The sequence below is a fragment of the Danaus plexippus genome, chromosome 24 (genome assembly GCF_018135715.1).
Source record: "Danaus plexippus chromosome 24, MEX_DaPlex, whole genome shotgun sequence".
Taxonomy (NCBI): Eukaryota; Metazoa; Arthropoda; class Insecta; order Lepidoptera; family Nymphalidae; genus Danaus; species Danaus plexippus.
This window is the reverse complement of record NC_083552.1, coordinates 2,126,377-2,150,846: the sequence shown is the minus strand read 5'-3', so window position 1 is coordinate 2,150,846 and position 24,470 is coordinate 2,126,377. Positions and strand designations below refer to the sequence as shown.

General features: G+C 30.8%; 1 protein-coding gene across 4 annotated transcripts in view; it reads left to right on the top strand.

The window, feature by feature from the left end:
• Positions 1–24,470, top strand: part of LOC116775959 (latrophilin Cirl) — a 149,557-nt gene that overhangs the window by 47,499 nt on the left and 77,588 nt on the right. Inside the window, exon 1 of one of the 4 annotated variants that reach the window (XM_061524259.1) lies at positions 16,788–16,837. The exons of the other annotated variants lie outside the window; for them this stretch is intronic. The gene's annotated coding sequence lies outside the window, so the exon portion shown is untranslated. Of the gene's footprint in view, positions 1–16,787; positions 16,838–24,470 lie in introns of those variants that run through there. 4 annotated transcript variants of the gene reach the window in all.

Genomic DNA, 24,470 nt, shown 5'->3' with positions numbered 1-24,470 from the left:
GGTATGTTATTGATTTAACGATTTGATAACGAACGGTTCCGTGAGATAAAGTTTTATAAATAGCTTTAATTATACTGCTCATAGTTATACGGAGGCTCAGGTTAAAATTAAATGTTTGAAATAATAATATTTAAGGATTGATGTCACCACGCTACAGTGAAAACATGAACACACGTAGTGCGCTTACATCGTCTGAATCTCACTCAGTCGCATGGATTGCTACTTAGGGTTGGCGATAAATTTCATACAGTTTTACATATAAATTATAGATAGCCATTTCATATTACAAATTTCTTTTAAAGATATATATATTTAAAATTTTTCTGTATAACATATTAAGCACCTCTAGTCTCATATCCATATAAATTACAAATATGTATATTTTGTTTTTTTTAATTTAAAGTAATTTTTCGAGCTCCTTAATTATTAATTATACTGTATATATAATGCTATTAAACGACAACCCTAGCGATTTCTTATCTCAGCGAGAGCTACGCTTGACGGATCTCTGTCAATAGACGATCCTATAGTTGCATCTCTCGATTTGTCTGCCAGTGTGCCAGTGTGTGCTTTATGTAATCACACTTGTTTGCATGTGTTTCGTGAGCATTCAAAAATTTTGAAACAAAAGGGAACTGTTGATATTATCAATAGTCCTTTACATGTCGCAGCTCTGTTATAGAACGCTGAGGAATGTCATAGCAAAGCATTGAATCAGCAACATCGGAGAGCTTTAATATAAGTATTGCAATCGATATAATAAGATATTTCCCGTCGTACATCTGTTCTTATTAAGGCAACTTCGACAGCAACATCGTTAAGTAGCTGTTCGTATCGCCGGCGAAATTACTCCGAGATTATCTTGAATAAAAATAAAAATTCCCCGACAAAAACCGGAGCGGGGCGTGGGCCTCAGATTAAACGTACATTCTGCAATATTTTTCACAAAAGGATACCTTAATCCTTAACAAGTGGGGAGTAAGCATGGGGGGCAATTCTCGGATCGCTCTCTTCATTTAGACGACGGTGGATGTTACTGTTAGAAGAATGAAAACCGAGAATAAAAGTTTTTGATGGCAGGAATTCGGATTGCTGAACGAGAAATCAGCGAGCATAGGGAAGGTAATTGCGGTAAGCCTTCCTAAAATAATGTACGAACTATAATTGCTTCTATTAATACATTGCTATAATTTTACCACCTAATTACCGCATTAAATAATAGGTATAACCGTGTAATGTCTAATGTTAATAATATCATTATTCAATGCGCGATTTAATGATAATTTAAATAATAGAATATTACCGACAGTATCTTTTTCGTAATATAATTAAAGCAAGAAACAAAAACATTTTAAAAGGCACCTTAGATTTACATGACTCGTTTAATTGCTTCACAGTCTTGGAGGTTTTTTAATTATAAAATGATTCATATCGTATGCGATAATCGTATCGTATGATTACATAATACACCTGTCGGTTCTCATTTCAATATTAATATTCCCGGTTCCTAGGTACATGCCGATGAGTTTTATCCCGAGCCTTTCCACAACTTTTTTTAATTCGGCCGGTATAGGTAACAGTTGTGGGGTCAATGCCCGCCGGGTATGGGTCATACATTTTAAACATTGTAGTGTCAGAGCTTTTTTGTTTAAATCTAGTACGAAAATAGCACTATTAAATTGGCACTTCGAATATAAAATTCTCATCTATCGAGTGACTGGACTGTGAACTTAAAATCATGCTGATTATGTTATACAATAAATTATTTTTATATTTTAAATTAATCGCCTTTTATCTAAAACAGAAATAAAATCTCAGATAGTTAACAATGAATATTATTAGGCGAGCAATTTAGAACAGTAACAATTCTCATTTAAAAGGTGAACTTGAGAACATTAAAAGTTAATCCGAATTTATTTTTTATACGGCTATAAAATTCCGAGTGTACCTTAACATTTAGCATAAATCTGCAATATTTTAACGAGTTTCCTTTGTGAAGGCGTTTAAATGTACTTGTTACGAAGCTGTCTGTTACGTTTTTACATATCATATATATATGGCAGTGAGATGTTCTTGATTAGAGCGTTTAAGAACATGATTTATCGCACAATGGAATCATTATAATATAGCATTACCCTAATAACGTCACATTAAGTTAATCTTCAATGCTAATTCAAGTAATTACAAGGTTTCATGGCCGTCATAAGAATTGAAGATAATAATTAGACGGTTTTTGTCATCGTTTTTATAACGAAAAGCGGTTCTTTTTGTCATAACCCTTTAAAAAATATTCCGTCTCGTTAAATAAAAACTCGAAAAGAGGATATAAAAATTTAATTACCAAAACTTTGTTAGAAACGTCCGTAAGAACAAAGAGCCAGAGCTGTTGGGAAGGGAGTGATTTTATAGAAAGAAATATTATAGATAGGCCATTGATTTTGAGCCTTGGAGACAAATGAGATACCTTTTAATTTACTCTGAAGTTGTTTATATTAAAAGAGCTGTACTGATGCTCTCAAACATTAGTATTATATATTATATTAATAAATACATCCCCTTTAACGGACTCATTCGTTTGTCGTTCACATATGTTTTTCATTTGGTTGTACATTATAATTAGTAAAACCGTCGTTCAAATTAGCTTATTTCAGGTTTATTAACACTGTCTAATAAATTGTTTGATAAACCATTAAAAGTATTGCGGCTGGGGCACAGGTAGCTACAGATTCCATTCACTTAATTAACATCGGCTGGATATTTAATATCTTTAACGTTTGATTGTGTTTATCTGTGAAATACAGCATCCATTATTTAGCTTCAAAACTTGTGGCTAAGTATTAAATTACGCTATAAGAGTAATCTAGAAATTTGCTTCATATAAATCCTATTGTGGTTTTATTTATTAATGTTTATTACCTTGCGAAATTCTCCTACAATGTAAATATGTTTGCTGTTCATATATACGTCACTTAAATATGCCAGTTGCTTTGTAGTTAGCATACTTTAGGACTCAGAATAAGTTTTTCAACATACATCCGGAGTTTTTTTTTTTTTTTGGTAATAAAATCCTAGCAAAAATCTCATTTGAACACAGTAGCGTGGATGCGACGACGCTATCCTAATTAAAAATTTACATTTTAAAGGGATGTTTTAATTCATTATTAAAATTTTGTGGTAGGAGTCGCTTTAACACAAATAAATCACATAATTTACGTCAAATAACGTGGTATCGCGAGAAAATTTAAGGGGGGGTGATAATGGCAAGCCATTGTTTTATTATGTAAACCCTGAGGGCGTCCCTAATTCTTTAAACATCAAAATCTTTTCTTTTCTTGAATTATGTAATTTGTTTAATTACTTTGAATAAAGGGCACTTATCTAAAGTTCCTTAATTCCTTTCAACGAGATTTATTCTTTCACGGGAATCTAAATTTCTTTATTTTCATCACGCGCAAGTTTTTCGTGTTCAAGTTTCACTCGTGAAATATAAAACACCAACATTGACTTGTTAACTGTAGAACAAAGCCGGTGACAAAAGTTAATAAAACTTTTTTTTTTGCGTTTCAATAAAACCCTACAAAAAGTCAACAGCAACCGTAGTTAAAGATTCTCTTCGCCGTTTAACTCCTTTGATTTCCAATCCCTAAGGCTGTTCGAAAAGACAGACAGATATAAAAATGTTAGTTAACTCGTCGTTCCAATTTAGTCTTTTTCTTTTGGGGATAGAGTTTAAACTTTATTGCACACGGCGCCAATAAAACTTACAAAGTTATTTCGATCTACCCTCATGTTATGAATTATTCAGGTGGCGTTTAATAACTAGGAGTGTAGTTTGCGGATGGCCGCTGGCTGGGATGAATCGTCTTGAATTTACATCATCTGTCCCATTCTATTATTTTAAAACGGAACAGGATAGATTTATCATTGAGATTGAGCGATCAACGTAACTTCGACGCGTTACACTTTGTCTCTGAATACATTTGAATAAACAAAGCTTATAAATCAAAAGTAGCTTACTTTGTGTCGGTCTGTATGTTTCTTGAGAACACGAATGTGGTTCGGAGTATATTTGAGATACCATCAGTTTAACTCTTTATAAATGTTAGATGCTGTTGAGTTTCCATGTTGCGTAATTCTAAACTTTGCATCGGAATAGAAAAATGTTGTACGTAATATCTTAAGACTTCTCCCAGGAACGTGTTTCAGGAACACACTACAAGTGGTAAATTTTACACTTGTTACAAAGATAACTTAATTTTACTCGACGTCACTCTTAGAATTCTCACAAGTTGGTCCTTTGAGCCGGATTAATTATTTTAATTATTCATTATACTTTTTCACACAAATTATTTTAATATAATTTGTCGCTTTAACATAATACATATTCGATTTCCGAGTGTAAGTTTTAATCTATTTTATGTACTGAGATGATTGTTAGAAGAAAATATGTAATAACTTCCATATTTTTTAATAAGGCATTGTTAATATAATTTGAGTTTACAAGCTCTTTGAATATAAATGAAGCGAGAAGTGTGTCAGGTTTCTTATACGTGACTATACTACAAGTGACATAGTCTGGTTATTTACATATTTAATAACACCCTTTATAGTCAGTGCGACGTCAATTTATTTAACGTTTTATTAATCTGTGACGAGCACTCTGTTATTTATCGCTCCTCCGCCCACATAAAACTCTGCGTTGGAAAGTTTAGTTTTTCGTTATTGTTGTATTATAGATTCATCTTTTTGTGTGCATTCATATTGATATCTTATTTTGGATATGACATTTTGGTGTTCTTCAACTAAGTCGTACGTTTCATTTAATTTAATTTGGGGTTTATTCGTTTTTGTATAGCCCAACCAAACACTCATAAAGGCACAATTTTTTTTATAGAAGTATAAAACGTTGTGTTAATTATATTTTCGATAATTTTTAACTAAAAAACATTAGCTTCACGTGTGTTGGAAATGCTTTTTACACGTTTATAGTAAATTATTGCATGACTTATTTGAAAAAGGAATCTTATCACTTCTTAGTCATTTTTGTTTGGTTTTAACTTGGTGTTTTGTAAACAGATATCGTACATTACCAGTGTAAGCGATAAATTAGTTTCGGGGTGAAAACCGATCAAAACAGAGCATAGTTTATGCAAGAGTGTAGCAAATTAACACATCCAAAAAAACATGACTAACAATCTCTAACTAGTTTTGATATTATTTTTAATTGTCTTAAAATATATTTTTTATTGTCTTAAAATATATTGTTTATACAGATATATAGTATATTATTATTTTTTTATTAAAATAGCTATTACAATGAAATGAAACAAAATTCATAAATAATTTCCGGCACATACTAAATAGAGACAAAGCTAATGGTATTTCATTGTTGACTCGTTCTAGCATGAGTGTGTCCCTAAAGTGGGTCAGCGCATACTGCATGCTTTGTACTAAATTAACCCCGTAAATTGACTTAACATGTCTTTATTATGGTTGGTTTCGTTTTGATCTAGGAGGTGATAAATTAGAAAACAAATACTTTTAGCCCGTTTTATATATAACGCTCGGATCGTCTTTTAAAACGTTACTATATATTTAAACACTCAAGCATGATTAATTCTTAACAGATTTCTAAATGATCATACTGTAATAGAATTAATGAATGTTCGTTTGTATTATGCAAAATCTACTGAATCTTTAATATGCATTAATGTGTGAAATGACGATAATACTAAAATTTTTTGCGGTAGCACGTGAAGGCAACATAACTCAAAATTAAAACAAGCATCAAAACTTGGAACAATGTAATTCCATTTTAAATTATAAATGACGAGGTCATTGTAAATGAACCGCGCTGCATTAAAATACATTTCTAATTAAAAAAAACAACATTCAGATGTTCTGAAGAGTCTTGTGACAACTCAACGCATCATCCACGACCCGGCGACTACGTCACGGGGTTACAGCTTTTACTGCTATTGTTACAAGTGCCATTTTTCTGTACAAACTCGGGCTAGTTAAGTAGGTCAGGAACCACGCAAATTGTAACACCACTAAGTACGAAAGTGCATCTTTAAGCTCTTATAACGATAAGGGTACTAATTAGGAGGGAAATCAGATTGCAATTTTAATATAGCAATTTGTTTTATATAAAATGTATATAATGTGTTATATATAGGTATAATTAAACTGGTTGATTATTTAAATTATAATGAACACACACTAATAATTTAAGAAGTTTCTAATGATTGTGAAAAAGTTAGGTATTTTATGAGATATTTTCCTCTTCCTATATGTTTTATCAGTTATTCATTATCTCTCGTATAACGTCTAAAACAGCTAACCCTTGAGAATTTTAGCTCAAAAATGAAAACAAAAAACATTACTACAACTAATTGCAACATTAATTAAAATAAGTGATGTAATCATTCCTAACATATACATTATATATAAATATTACCTGAGTAACGATGTTAAAAACATATTTTTTAATATCTCTTAATTATTTGCTAGTTATTAATATAATATAATAAATATCTTTATTATCTACTATCTCATTTTCTGAAATGTCTACCATAAATCTAGAATAATAAAGATTGCGTATTTAGGCGCAGCCACCCGTCAATATCCGATAATCTGTAAGCGTGTTCACACTCTCGAGATGTAGCGGAAGAAGTAGCGGAGCGATAAAGCCTGCGTTGTAAAAGATAGTGTCAAAAATATATTTAAGACTTCATATTTTGTTTAATTTATTTTGTGCTTTAACCATACAAATACTTTAATAATATGTATTGGTCAATAACATTCTTATTTCTATATATATGTACTTTCCGCTGTATAGGACATAAAGATTTTTCAGCTTCACTGTAAAACGCTGTCGCTTATCTAATATAGTACTAACGATTTACCCATATCGTGCGTTAATATATTTTTACGTTCACTTTTCATTACAAACGGTATGAACCTGGATAATCGCTAAATAATACGTGAAATTATGTCTCCATTAAGATTATATTAATATTATATATAAAGGAAAAAAACATTCAGAGTTCGTGTTAATAGTTTTTTATTAAGCATGTAAATTTTTTTATTTCAATATATTCACTTAATAAGTTTTAAATATTCATTTAAAAAATTGTTACATATCATTATTTTAAGTCAACGTAAAGCAGATACTTGTACAAGGTTATTTAATTAATAACAATAGGTAGTTCAGTATTTCATTGAACGAAAAAACCGGTCCAAAACATTCCTAATCAAAATAACAACCATATATATATATATATTATAATTCAATAATAGGAGATAAAATTTCCAATAAAGCACTACTAGTTCATACTAACTGCTAGCACGTGTCGCTTCTTGTCGCCCTTACACGTAATGGATAAAACGCGTGCGATTCGCAATCATGGGAATTAAGAACCCTGCTGGTTGCTGGACCCTCAATGATTTATTTACTCAGACCCTTTGAAGATAAAGCAAACTGTGATGATCAAAAATGAAGTGCGGCTGTTATTGTTCATGGTCTGATTGAATTTGATAAGCTGTTAAAGGATTCAGTCTCATTTTTGCAGTCATTCAAGAACATTCTTCATTCTTATTGAATGAATGAACGAAAAAATTGCAGTGTCCGTTCAAACTATAACACTGGTTGTTACAAAAAAGTTCATACAATTAATATAATGTCTAGTAAATGTAAAGCATAAAGAAAATGAAATAAAAACTAACTCACTAGGTCCAGAAACTTCAACAGCCGTAGACTTTGAATTTAATAATAAAACATACGTTAAACAAATAGGAGAAATATGATTGATTGTATCGTAACTTCGAAATACAACGATGTATATAAAAGTCTATGTTCTCTTTGGAATGATTCAAAATTAATCCTATGGATATATAAATATTTGAAACTTTGTAGGGGGTTTACATACATATATATATATATATATATGAAAGTTATAGCTGAGATCTATATTTTTAATATCCAAATACGTCGGAGGTCCCCCTACAGGGGAATCAAACTTTGATCAGAGCTATAGTGCTCCCGTAATATAGAAGCCATTGTCCTTCCCCTGTATTCATTTCGGGAATAGATAATCTTTTATTATTCCTCACAATTTATGGTCGACGTCACATTTCATTTGTCATTGACGTAACATTGTGCGCTGTCTATTGTTGAAACAGATATGGTAGCTGGGAATCAATTGAGATTTTTTTTGCATCAACTTTTAATGACGATTATAGTTTAAGATGAAAACACAAAGCATATCTTTGCGACAAACAAAATTATATATAATTTTAAAACTACAATGACAATAAATTTAATTTAGTGCACATTTTTCTTTTATCACTTGAAAGGTGGATATGTAAAAGACATTGTGATTGTATCTCTTGTGTCATAATTTAAAAATATTCATACATAAAGCACATTTTATTCGATAATTTGTTAAATGATTGAAATGATCTTATTTACTTTATTAACAAAATATAAAAACATTATCCAGGGACGAATATATAACGTGGATAAGATAGTTGTCCGTGTGTTAGTAATTATTGTTAAAAGTGTATATAAAAATGTTTTAATGATAATATTTCATCAACTTTATTAACATTATTGTCTGATCAAAGAAATAAATTTTTACAATTATGATACTCGCAATAGCAGAAATCGAAATAAACAATCACATTTAATCATTACGCTAAGAAATGTAAACATATTTCAGGTATTAAGAATCGATGTATCGATATCGTTTACGACTTAAGAATAACTCGATAACCTGCTCGGTAATCGAAACGATTGTTCTTTTTAAATTGAATTCGCAATCAGTACAGTCCGCTTCGAATGTGAAGTTTGAAACTTTTAATAATACAAAATCGATTTTTTTTTTGTAATACAACAAGTATTTCAATAATTATTTAATATGCTAGATGTTTAATTAGAACCGTTTATCGGTATTGCAAAGTCATTTAAACCTGCGATTACTTTGCACCTAACAATAACCCTTTGATTTCCAAGGAGCTATTGTGAACAGAAATTTATTGGTCATTAAATCAATTTATGTACATGGAAATCATTCTCAGAACGGTCGTAAACTCAAATACCTATTTAGAGGAATCATACTTTGCTTCCAATTACATTTTCAATCTTAATTACGTATTATTGTGGACGTAAATCTGATTTAAGTCTTAACTTAACCAAACTTATATCCAGTCATGTATAGTCGATGTATATTTGGGTGGACAAAGATTTTTATAAATAATGATATGTCATTTTTACGTTGCTACAGATAAAAATGCGTATTAAATGTTAAATATAATTTGTATATACATTAATTAAAAGTTAAATTTTATATTTTATAATTGTACAGTATCTGCGAGTGTAGTCGCAATCGACATTGCCGGCATTCCCCAGGCACTGCTCGTTAATTAAACACGTTTTGTTAAAGAGTATTAAACTTGTGTTCAAAGATAAATGTAATTAGTAGGCAAAGATATTTTGAATACAGCGCCATCTAGTATACTATAACGGAGTTTTAGGACATTTTATATCAGCATTTACTGCTTATATATTTTATGTAAGTTTAAATAAAGGAAAAAACATTATTTCGAAACTTAATTAGTTAGAATGAACAGTGCAATTTGTAGTTTGACAACAAGCCATTCCGTCAAACTGTCTGAAAATACAGTTATTTATATGAATGGCTCTGTTTTGCGGACATTTGGATATAATACGCTGTGTTGACTAGTGTATCCACGCTTTGAATTATGAGACCGTTGATATATATAAATGATATTTTAAAAGTTCTCTACCAATATTAGAGGTCATTGTTAACATGTTCTCGTGGTAGGTATATCACGTATTATTTCGGTATATAATTATGATTTTTTTATAACTTAAAAAAAAATATATATAATAAAGACTTTCGCACAATATTTTTATTTAAATAAACAACTTAATTTAAGAAAAAACTATTCACACTTTTAATGACGACTTTTTCGTAAAATAAACATAAATTTAATTTCACTTTTGTATATAAGATAGCAGTCTCATTTTTGTATTGTTTTGTCAAAAACCATCTATGAACTATTTCGAGCATGGTCTCTATACCCTGTGTCTGGACGCCATAATTCATAATATCCTTAATGGCGCGAACCTGCTGTCTGCTTTCAACTTCACCAGCAGCTTTTTGTTTACAGTTACACATATGTTTCAAACTTTCAGATTTGTACTGACTTGGATTTTAGCATAAATTTATATACTGCAAATATATATGTACTATGATTATGTATTTTTTTTTGGTGTAGGGTTGGAAAAATGTTTATGTATTTATGTAACTATATAATATGTACCTCTGTCCTTACGTTTCTATATCTATATCTCAGAGCATCTATAAGATGTCGTATATATGATAAAGGTGTTTTTGTTTGAAAAACATCGATTTATTGAAACCTGATCTCTATACAACCGAACGAGCTCTGATTCAAATAAGATGTTAATTTCTGGACTTACGAGCCGTATATAGTGATATGTTATAATTCTTCAACAATAAATTAAATTAACTCCGACACCGCCGCTGATTCGTAATCATTTTTATTATGTTTTATGATTTGTGGTTTTATAGATAACTTTGATGAAGCCGGAATCGCTGTCTCTAATATATAATATATCGATTATTACACTTTACACGATATCAACGCCCACTAGGTTTTTTTATAGTTTGATGTAATTATTTAAATTGAATTTTATTTTTATAAGAACTTTGGTTGCTTTTAAAAATCTAGTAATATATTATAATAAACACAAAAAAAAAAAACAGAAATAGTATCCTAAATTTTAGTAAATAATTGACATTAATATTCACAATACATAATCATTTTTATGTTTATTTTAACATTTATATAAAAAATAACGTGAAAAGGATCTAAAACTGTGATACTAAATTATTTTATGAGAGCAAATATTTTAATCTTAACAAAATAATTTGAAACATCAATTTTAACTTATGTTTAGTGACTCAACTCAAATGTTGCAGCACTCGTGGCTTAATTGAAATATTCTAAAGCTAAAAACATGTATCCAATCATTATTATTAATTAATTTTGATGCAATGTTCGTATATTTGAGTGGCGATTTACCTGTTTTACCTGTAAATTAATTGACTATTAACATGAAGTGAACAAGTCATGTACAACCCTGGCTGTCTACAACTAGGGTTGATACACGATTCATAAATCATTACTGTTTATTTCATATATACTTATATTTTAGTGGCTGTGCGTTAATAAAGGTTTTGATTGCTTTTTGTTCTATCGTAGTGAAGAAAGTGTTTGCACAATCCACATCTTTAATTAAGACTTCTACAATAATTTTCCATTTTGTCATATCTTATTTATATATTCTTTTTTTGGTATCTTATAAAATTAAGTAGTCTTCCTGAACTTTTTCTGAAGGTTTTTCGGCGAATTTTTGAATTAACTATATATATGTCTTCACTTCACTATTATTATAAATACACATTGTCACACCAACCGCGAAGTTATTAAATTATGTCAGTGGAATAGAAGTTCACATTGATATGTAAAGCTAATGTCAGAAACTATAAAACTTACACTAGTACTTATGCAAAGCTTATTAAAATTCAACCATAAGAATATTAATGGAGGCAGCCCTAAAAAGCTACCATCCCCAGGGTTGGCAACTTCGCCAATTTAGTTGGACAAGTTTGGTCAGTGTCCGCATAACGTATTTACTGCGTCGAAATATTAATCTGGTCTGTAGCGAAGCGGCGATAGTTGGGACAGTCTGCAGATTAATTCTGCAGACGCGACAAATTAAAAATATAAGTTCTTATATAAATATAATTACCACTATGAATATATAACGACTTATCGTATATAATATAATTACACGTTCTACTTATTTATATATCATACAAAAACCTATACGTAATCCATCCAAAATTAATCTGTACTGTTCATTATAACAATATATTTAAATAGTTCGGTTTTGAATGCGTTAAGTTCTGTAACAATATAAAATCTTTGTCATCGTCGAATTGCACACCGAAGTACGTCGCTGGACTAACTTTACGCGGGATCATAATAATCGCGTTTGACCGTTTAGTTTTAAAGCTTTATTAAACATAGCGTGTTAGAAACGCTGTAATAATTAACTGTTCCATCATAACACTCCCAAAATAAATTTACACTTAATAATATTTTTTTCATATTGATCTTCATTCAACGAACGTTGACTTATATTCCGAGTTTTCGTCATTTCCTCCGTAGAATTCCAATTGTCGTATGAAAAAGTTACCAAGTTACTTTGTGAAGTTTAAATAACGAATATCATTCATCGTCACCTGGATAAAACCTGCCTTTGGGACTCTTTGGACTAAATAAATCTTATTCAATGTTAATATTCTGAAATATAGAATGATTTTAATGTACACATGTATATATATGATGATTAATTAATTAAAATGAGATGCTCCAGTGATCATAGGATCAAAGTACAAAAATAAAAACAGTAATCATTATATATTTATAAGAAGATATTTTTTTGGTGCTAATATAGAATGCAATTTGTATGTATGTCTTTAAAAAAGACCTACAAAACAATAGCAATGTTTCTCAAGTCTTCACCTTCATATGTAACTTTTGCCATTACACGAGCTTTAATATCTGTAAAACTTCCCGAAGATTGCTGTTTACTTGTTGTGTTTTAAACTTTCAGTTCTACGTCACGAGACATAATTCATTTCATTGGGTTTGTATGTTTTATGTGAAACAAATACTATATGGATTGTAAGGTACAATAATCTTTGACTGTCAAGAAAATATTTAGGTATTCTTTTGTAATTAAACAACAGACAGTCATACATTCCAATATATATATATATATATATATATATACTCATATTGACGCCATAATTGTATATTATGGTTCCGAGGCTACTTATGTCGGTAATTGTATTTGTAGTTGAACATACAATAGTAATAAGACGCGAAGATATGCTGTTATTTTCACGCACGATGCTGATATTTACTAGAGATATATGATACAAGCACAAAAGGTTACCGTTACTAATCTGCAGATAGTATTTTGTACCGTTAAACCCTGACCATAGTCATAGGCGTGAGCGGAGGAATATTCACAAACGATAAAAATTAACGAATAAACAATAGCTCCGCTCAACACTACATTCGTTTGGTAATCTTATTATGTAGAACAAATGAAAAATTCTATTGCGCTGCCGCTAAGCACATTACTGTGACCTTAAAATATCGCATACTTTACCACATTGTCTCTTTTACGATAATTGCTTAATGACGGATAGATGTTTAACGTTACTACAACTGTATATTATATTACAAATTGATGTACCATGAAGACGTTCGCATGCCTTAATTACAATTAATAATCGCTTACACATATTATTTACAACTGTGAAATCACCATTTGTTACATAAATTGAGTAAATAGAGAATCTGTTTACAATTAAGTTAAATTAATTAATATGTATGGGGTATTGATTACGTTAAACAACTATAAAATGATATCGATTTGTTGTGGCCGCAGATGACGTCGTTGTGGCATAAAACTGTGGCAAAATAAATTTCCTAAGTTACGTCACTGTGGTTAATAAGGGTTAGGATAACTTAAAAATACGTCGATTTTGAAAATAAATATAATGAAATACTAATAGAAGTCCAAAATATTGTCATTGATATTTCAATTTGTTACAGTTCACTGGATTTATCAGAAACTATGAATTCTTAAACACATCAAGTTGTTAATTTACTTACATAATAATCGTCTAGCCTAACTAATTACTTCGCAAATTTGTTGGCTCTAGCTTCGTAAAAAATTGGATTACAAGACTTGATGTAGACACTTACCTAAATTGTTTCGGGAGAATTATGGCTGGGTATTTTCCTGTTTATGGAAATTTTGTTTTTATACTTAACATAATTTTATAAACCGTCCTCAAATAACTTAATGCTTAATATTGATGGCTTACCGAAAAGCAACGTGTAACATCTTTTGAAGAATATGAAAAATTAATATTAATAATATCATTACAAAAAAGACAGTATTTTTGTAGGCGTATATGACGTCATAACGAAAATAATACCTTCGTTACCTCTAAATTGAGGTAATATCTGATTATAATTTGTTAAACAAAAATGGTTCTTTATCTCTTAGTGCAAATTGTAAAGCCTTTCTTTCAGAGGTTCATCACACTGTTGAGTTTATTTTTTCGGTTCGCTAAATTAGAGACTAAGCAATGTTTATTTTTAAATAAAATGTCATCTTATTTGGTATGCTATATAAAGTACATTAAGCACATGTCATGAGACGCTAAGTGCGGCGCCGCCACCCCATTATCCCGTACAAAATATGAGGGCAACATATTCTCTGCGTTTTATATCTTAAAGCTAGTATATACCCTCCGGCTTCACTTAGACCTTTCACATTTGTATAGTGCTAAAAATATTGGAAGCTATTTGTATAAACCTTAATAGGTATAACTTATATGTAATATTTACAGATACACATAAACATTTACATATATAATCCAACTAGAGCTGTACTGTCTAGCTTCTAGAGCTTTCTGTCGTGAATTTTAAACCCTTAATTATATTTTAAGTTTGTAATATAAAGTTCTTCCTGTTATATCAGTCATATTCTTAGCACGGAGTATATCATTAGTCATATAAAGATGTCGTGAGAGGGTTGAAATTCTAATTAAACATACTTATTTCACCCAAGTGAGGTCTGCGTCGATATAAACAGATGTACTTATATTAACTTAATTAAAATACCTTGGACTCTGTCACACTAATTTAAGTCATATTGCCTGTTAATACGGCTTTAGAATACATCAATACAAAACCCCTTTATTTAAATTTCATTATAATAATTGGTATCCAATATCAACGTATCATATTATCTTTCGACCTATCATCAAACGTTATTACTCCAACGTAATGAGTCCTTAGAATTAGCTTAGTCACAAAACCTAATAAAGCAATTAATGACAATCCATTCAACTCACTATATTGAATTGTAATGATATCTATTCTTATAATTGTTAGTAATGTGTCCATAATTATATAAAATTAAAAATAGTTTCCCACTTATTAGTTTCAATCAGATATTTCTTATTCAGCAAATGTGTATTTTTTGTACAGTTACGTGGAGTCAAAGACATACCTACTAGTAATGTGATGGATGTTTGATGTTTTTTTGCTTACTGTAACTAATTTTTTTCTTAACGAATAACTTATTATACAAAGTAAATGAGTCAGTTGTTAGTTATATTTAATTGTTATTGTCATTTTGATGTCGTTTTCCCAACAGTTAAGTTTGCTGTTCACGCTCGGTATGTCACAGAAATTTTTCTCATCCACCGTTGTTGAGTTTTATTATTTTCCAATCACTGCCTCGACGGACATACATCAATATCTTTGTCATTAGAAACATGCATAGTAATGTTTCATTGTACTGAGAATTAACATCTATACAAATTTATTTGTAAGTCCGTCTTTAACTCTCGCATTAACGCCGCGAGAGCTATCAATTTATACATATCAATAGGTAAATTGCTTTGTACATTTGTCGGTCTGTGTTATCGTGTCATTAACTTTACGTCTATGGGAACAATGGATGGTTTTATAATTTGTATGAAAAGCAATTTCATTTAGTGTTAGAGGCTACGACGAAACTATTACCCACTGCCAATAATATGTTTTTAATCGTTTTTAAATTCTCTTATAGACGATATAAATAAAAACATTCGTCTCCGAAATCCTTATTACGTTATGTCATTAATAAACATTAAGTTCACATAATTCATAATAAATAACACATTAAATGTAGCTCTTAAATTTTATATAAACTAATCCATTATAATATTATTTTAATAGGATATTACACAAGAAGTTCTGCCCAGCCATTAATCAAAGACCACGTCAGCATCGGACCAAATCTTCTTCCGTTGAACAGAGAGGTTTGCATATTAATTGTCAACCGGAACCAAGCTTCATAAATCCTAACCGATGGATCTTTGTGCGTATTTATAGATTATTTGATTCACGACTTCGATTCATGTAAGGTGTTACGCAAGGAACGCTTTTGTTCCCGTTAATGACATCATCCGTACAAGTGGTGATGTTTTTATTAATAAAATCATACCTTTTTTTTTATTATCAAATATTTTAAATATATTATTTTTGTTTTATGTATAACGAAAGCTTTAAATTTGCATTTAGACAAACAATATCCAATCACCGTAAGATATATAGACTGTATTTACCAGAGATACACAAATAGCCCAGATCTGTTCAAATATTAACACTGCAGTCCCTAGCATCGATCCTTCATTACAGATTATATTCAGGAACCGGTTTGATGGATAGCCGGAAGCTGCCGGTGTACCTATTCCGAATATATTTCTTTGTTATAAATAACCTGCTAAATATATCGTATACCATATGTTTGTTTTATTATGCGAAATGTATAACGTATGAAAGTTACTTAATGATGGCTCATAAGTTAATTTAATTCATATTTCATGCATTATGCATATAGTGATGGGGCGTGGCATGGAATGGTGTAAGGTATTAACCTCTTAATACTGTAATTGTAAGGTAATGTAACAATCTAAATATCTAGCCCGCGATACAAACTCACAGATTCAAAGTCGCGTTATAGTTCAAGTTGGAACAATGCTACTAGAATATTAAGATCATATTACTAATTGTATTTTTTTTGCTTGCAGGTAAAAACGATCACGAAAACGTGCTATCTACGAAAGAGAAACAATTTAGGGTGAGCGTAATATCATTTATTTAGCGGTGCAAATAAATTTTATTGTTAAAATTAATTTAAAACCAAAGCTTTAACCGAACAACAAAATATTGAAGGAAATGGAAAATGTCTAACGTTGTCACAGACATGACAGACAGACAGGTGCGAAATTAAATTTATTATTTCATTCAATGATTAATATTGCGGGGACAAAGATTGAGCTCTCCCGCTGTTATAGCTGGATTAACTTGTATAGAATCTGTAAAAGTAGTCGTTAAAACTTACTATGTCTGGCTGTATTAATATTCGTATTACGAATTTAATATAATAAATTTTAATTTGTCACTGTTATAATATATATCAATTTGCAGATATCGCGTTATATTTTAGTATATACCTATATATATATATATATTTTTTTTTGGTTAAATTCCCCGAGAACATTCAGATCCACATAAAAAGTATCACGCCATGACATTTATATCAATTAGCTTTCTCGGTTCGACGGCCATATTTCTTAATCGTGACCCCCATAACTTGACGGGAATCCCAGCTATTTCACACCATTACTTTATACTATTACAGCATTCACTCAATCTGAATTCCATCGAATACATTTAACATTATATAATAAAAAAAAAAAACCTCAAAAACATAATTTTAGTATAAAATAGGAAAAAAAATATTTCTGGTATTTACTAAAATTAAATTCGTCAAATCAAACGTAGAACTCAAGAAGCCGCACAACTTCTGTAATTAGAAATCGTTTTAAATTACAACAAAATAAATCATTCTAAGCTGAAATTTAATTCTGGAAGTTTCAAAAATAAATTACAATATCATTTGTCCAAAGGTCAAAGGCTACATACATAATTCTATACGTTTTAAATACACATTAAAATGTTGAGCAACATACGTCTATCAGATGTTCAACTGTCCGAACGGGAAAAGATAAACAGATTTCAAGGAATCTTAACAAAGATATAATCTATAGCCTCGAGTAGATTATACGTCTGAAAAATTTCCAAACTCTCTTTAGATGTTTGTTTTACATCGTAAGCATAACTCAAAATAATTACTAATACGGTTATTCCAAATATATCAACCGCTTCATAAATCGATCCACTAGATTCAAGCCATTAAATCGTCTACTACCTATTTTTTTAATCTCAGCAATAATTACACATCGATATAACCGTAGTCTATAATTCTAATTAAATTTCGATTTCAAGTTAAACATCGGCTTGTATTGTTCGTGGATAAAACAAGTTATATTTATATGTTGAGACCATGTCAGAGATATAACCCAATATTTCCCGAACCTTCCTGTTACACAGACCCAAATCAAACGTATAAACATAATACGCAAACATCTCCATTTGTCTTTATTGTGTTCCCTGACATTTAACAATCCGTCACAAAAATATATCCATACATGCGATATACAAGAACATGTTAAAATCTTAATACTGACGTACGAAAATAAGAACATATGTCAACCTTTTCTGTTAGATGGTGTGTTTATGTAAAAAGGACTCTATGTCAACGACATAGAATAGGAATATGCTTAATTGGATGCCTCAAGAAATGTTGCGCCTAATTTGAACACGGAGACAGATGAATGTAAAAATACTGAATGCTGTCTAACGACTAAAACAGTCGTTTGGGATGAGTTGCGTTCAACAGTAAAAAGGTCGATCTATTGTTAGGATCACAGTATTTCCCTTTGTATGGCTAATAAAATAACGCGTTCACTAATTTCGTTCATCCGAACTGGGAATTGGACCGGATTTGTTGCAAAAACAGGACAAAAAGGACATGTTTTTATAGTTCAAAGCTTTAGTCTGTGATGGTTTTCGATGTAGACTTCGTTTTGGTTTGTTGATAGAAATATATTTTGTAGCTAACATATATTTTTATTCGTATTTATTCGCGACATGAGAATCAAACTTGATTTTCAATTAAACCCTGAATTTACCTAGAGCTTCCAATCAACTGAATACGTTCAAATAAACCTCTCAATAAGTACCCCGCCAGCCCTAGTTGGGCAATTTGGCAACAAATTCTCTACTATATCAGGTCCAGCAATCCAGCTAGATCAGCTAGGGCTTTGTCTAAAATATTGACAATATTAAACTCAAATCACATCACATCATCCAACATTAATTAAAACTGTTTATATAACTACACGTCATTACAGCTTAGGAACATATCCACGCTATCAAGATGCATATTGTTATTCAAACTTAAATCAAAACGAAGCCACTATTAATCTCCATTGGTGTCAAATTACCACAATATTAGACCCTTTTCAAAGTTTATTTGTACGTCACAATTTCTAAACGTAAATAAAATTAAAAAGGACGCCATCAAGTTTTTGAACGGCTGTCAGCCCTAACGGTTCAAAGTCGCCGCCCTGTCGCTGACGATCTCCGGCCTTGTTATTATTGATTATAATAGTTTGCTTAAAACTGAATTATGTCTTAAGTTTTGAACTTAAACAATAGCAATTGTTTTAAATCTGGTTTTGACAGTTAATAGATTCTATATAAAATATTTTCATGATATTTATATCGGCAAAATTATGGGCAGAAATTGTGTTATAAATTAAATTTCCAATCGCCACAGCGCCGTAAAAGCTATTCGAATAGTATCCAAAACATTTATAACCGTTCTAATTAGGATTCCTCAGTCATTGCCGGTGACAAATATTCCGCTACATGCTTCCAACGCTATTCGATGTGGAGGAATTTCGTGTATACAAGACTACGCATCACCTGCTGGAACTTTTACATTTTTATTAAAATAGCAAAAATATTTTGTATTCAGTTTTTGGTAGGTCATCGGATTTTTTCTACTAATAAATCGTGCCCGATATCTTGTAGCGTGCGGTTATATTTAAAGCAATCGCCTTTTAGTTTCGCTTACATTGGACCTGATTTGTGAATTAATAAAGACATCACAGGAAATAATTACAACATTGATCGAAATTGTCCGCAAAGTATGGAAATCAAAGCGAAACAGATAATGCAAGCTCTTCGGTAAACGTTCGCATCTAAATGAACGTTGTACAGGTCATAGTCAGAGGAAATTTGCCTATACCAGTAATTGCACCCCCGGGCAAACCGGCTACCGTATGTCATTACATACTAAGAGCCTATACCTACCATCAAAATCGACCTTAATAAATAAACCTTGTTTAAACATAGAAAAAATTGCTTTATACGATTGTTGACTGATTTTGATTCAAAGTTAAAAACATGAAATAAAAATAGTTCAATTTTGAATTTTTCATCAAAGAAACAATGAAATTATATTGAAATGTAGTATATGTTTATATGTAAGTTCCCACCAGTTCAAAACGACATTATAAAATCATTGGTACGTCATAATTAATTTGATTAATTGAAAATTACCGATGATTATTTCATTTAAATCAAAATTCGGTGTCGCGAATTCAATGGACGTTTGTTTTGTTTGTTATTATAATCGATACGGCTTTAGTGCGCCATTGAATTATAATGTAAGAGTAAATTTATGAAATCAAAGGACTTGTTGCGATTCAAATAAATCAAATAGGTTGAATGTGAATTGAAGGCGCGATAATTTACATACATTAGCGAATCAGAACCATTCACAACATCTTCCAACGTTATCATTATAATTTTGCTTAACTTCGTCAGACTTTAGAATTCGTATTATATTTTATGTCTAAAGGTTCGTCATCTTCAAATTCAACTTGTGTCACTTAGAATAACCAATCGTGTAAATTAAAATTTATATAACAAATATTACATGCTCTATCTCACAACCCTAACGCGTCGGATGTGGTGAAACAAAAAGATAGGGTGCCGGGAACGTAGTAGTAAAACAAATGTCCTACGTGGATTTAGCTTTGTATAAATTTTAACACCTTACAAATATCAAAACCTTTAACAATAGCTGAAGCACCCCATTGTGAGGGTTGGAAGTTCAACGAACCCTTGTTTGAGAGGTGTGAAGCGGTGTGAACAGTAATTTAAATACACGATAAGGATTATCGTCGGATTATTATTATTAAGTATATTACATTGTTTTAACTGATAACAAATGTACGATTATAATAGCCTTTAAATAAGTATTTTTTATATTCATTTTTAAATCGTCACTGCTTTCAAATGTACATGATCGTGCTAATAATTAACATTGATTTTAAATGTAAATACTTAGTTTTATAAATATGTAAAAGCTGAAAAGGAGCTTATCCAAGATCCATGCAATTCAAAAGATAAAATAAAAAGAAGATGAAGAATCCTTTTACAAAAGTTTATTGCGTCCTCTCCGAGAGGACGGGATTAATCCGTTATGCGACTCAAATCAAGCAAGTGCATTAGGATTTACTAATGCAATCCCTTCAGACGCTTAAACCTCAACTTACTCACTGGATTTATTTGTATCAGTCAGACTGACACTTAGTCTAGACTTCCAGAAACATCTAGATTGATTCATACATTTACATTGCATTAGGAGATAGTGTTCATTGTAATATTTCATTTCCTTTTTATTTAAACGATTTTATCACTGACTTTCATTTGTTGTTCCGCGACATCTCGTTTGAGGCTTTTTTTTATATCTTATATTATATTACTTTCAGACATTATTGTCATCGACACAATACTTAATATATTTTCCGTAAGTCTTAATATTGTGTAATATTTAAATATTCTTTTATTCTTCCTTCAAACAAACCGGCTTGTTACGATCTTCAAAGTCTCTGCCGCCTTATTGATTGTCTAGTGGCAAGACTTATTTGTTTAGATTTACATAAAATAAATTTCCTCTCCACAGTATCATTTGTTTAAGCTACTTTGTGTAAAAGCTTTAAAAGATTTTACTTTCTTGTTTTTCACGTGCTTTACTATACAGCTGATTGTATTGTCCTTACACTTTGTGGTGTAATGAAAAAGTTGACTTTGTTTTTTGCTTTATTCTCATCCAATTAGTCACGACGAAAGCGAAACGTATAAGGAAGTGAGCTTTTAAAACAAAAATTATGTTATATCAAACACATTAGATTCAAGTCAAACAAATTTTATGTAATCTTATCAAATATTGGGTTGTAAAGGCCTAATTAAATTCACCCAGATATCATTTCTAGCTACATAATATTGTATGTAACCATTTACAACGATAACGAACCGGAAGTGGAGTCGAACGAATTCACGTGCGTAGTTGCTGAAACATGGCGTCCGGAAAGGACTTCCATAACACCAGGTCGAGATTTTTAACCACGTTAATGTGTAAATATACATTTATTTTGAATTTGAAATAATTTCCCTATACTTAACAATGTAGCCACTATGTATATTGAGTATACAATTGAGCTTTTGTTCGTTTTTATTCGGTTTAGAATTTTTTTTTATAATATTTTGACTGTCAATGTAAAAATCATTCGTAAATAAAGAGGGACATCAATCAAAACAGACATTACTGTCGACGATTATCGTGGAATCATGCAGTGCAACCCTTTAGAAATACTTCTATAAGTGCATAGCTGAATAGATACATAATAATATTTTTAATGTTTTTGTTATAAGTACATATACAAGAGCATTACTTTTACTATGCTCCCCTCATCATGTTCCCGAGGGATGTTCAGAGTTATTGCATGGGATGAGAGAAAAAAACCAAAGATGAAAGTCATGTAACGGTCAACTTCAATTTCGATTTAGAATTCCATGTACTGTATTAGGCTAAACATAATTTCATATATTCGATACTTTGTATCAGAAACAATAGAGCTACCAAGATTCACCATTTTATCTCGCAGTGCTCATCTTTATCACGATACTTTATTTTTATTGATAAATTCAATGTAAGAATGGCTGTGTTTTGCATTTTCGTCTATTATATTGGTAACAAAGAACATTAACAATTTACATTTTTCGTTGTAAAAAATGCAGCTTCCATCGTTATTGGCTGCAAAGCATTGTTCATTGTATGCAGATTTAGAATCACTTACAATAAAAATTAAACTTTGCTTTTAGCTTTTGTAAGTTTTGTACGCTACAAACTCAAATCATATAAAGATATTCTATTTGTGTAAAAACTTAATAAATGCTTCTTATTTTGTCATTATCATTTAAATGTGCACTGAATAAGAAACCTATAAATATCACGAAAACGTTCTTTGAACACTTTTCTCTTCGGTCAATACATTTAGATTCTTATCAAAATGAACAATGTCGAGACTAACGTTCAATCTTTAAGTTTCTTCCTTAATAATTTCAGATGTGTTATTTTAAATTGACTCTTATGTCTCGTATATAAGAGCGTGAACGTTGTTTTAAATAAGTTTGTTTTAATCTGTATGCGTACAGTGTTCGGCTCGCTTGATTGGCCCTACGTTCGTGGAAGGGTGACAGCATGAAGATTTGCCTTCTATCGTTATGGTCGGATGACTTGATTCTAATTTAATTTCAGTCTTTAAACGCATATTACGTTATTTTCAATAAGCTTTATGAACCCCGTTAAAATGTCTTGCCGACGACATTTTATCTAAATTGAAGTTCTCAACTGTCAATTGTTAATTATAATAGAAAACAAAAGGGATTTTGGGAAGATAAACATTTTGAAATAATTACTTTTAAGGACGGTTACCATTATAATAATATTTGTTTCGTCTATATTTTAATGTTAGTAAAAGTTTCTAATATTCAATATTGCTCTAGTTGTGCCGGAGTCTAATAATGAGAGTTCTAAAACCTTTATATTAATTGTCCTTCACGTTTTTGATTAATCGTAATATCAGGCTGTATTTGTACAGCACCCTGATTCTGAATTGTGTAGGACGTTCAGACACCGTGATTTAATTCTTGCCCTCCTGCTGTGGGGACAATATCATCCCATTCAAATTAATGTTTACGTATTGTCATCTGACAGACAAACATTTGTTTCAATGCTGTCCTATTTATTGAAAGCTATTTTCAAAATATCTCATTTATCATAACTTCAATTACATTTTCCGCAAAAGGTCTTTAATCATAAATTCAAAGATTCGAATTGAAATAACTTTTAGATCACTCTCCAAATGGAATTCAAATCCTGTGTGTATTAAAGTGCGACGAGATTTCGTTTGTGTCACCAAATACGAGTTGCGTAAGAAACAATTAATTGTCGATTTTATTGTCACCCAAGAAGTGGGTATTGGCGAAGTTAAAACCAATACTTTCTCTTAGATTGATCTTTTTCTATCTGACATTTTCACTTCGTAACTCTTAAATGGCGTAGAAATAATTAACTACAGAACAATGTAATGGCAGTGTCAGAGACAAACTAATGACTGTCAATATCGCCATAGTAACGACTCTATGGATCAACCTTTTGGAACAAATGGCTGGAGACACAATTAACCGGCGCTTTGACGCTTATTTCGCTTCGAACAGAGATCACAATACATTGTTCCTGGACCCAGGGTGTGTGATTCATCTCAGAAGCAATATCCACTGATTCTTTAGTACGATTCCTTTATGAGCGTAAGTTGACTCTAGTTTCTACGAAAAAGGAAATTTGCTTACCGTTGTTTGAATAGATTCTGTAGGGATAAGTGGGGTGATTTCGCTTTGATATCGTTTTTATTTGCCGGTCTTATTCCGAGATTTATATTAAACGACTT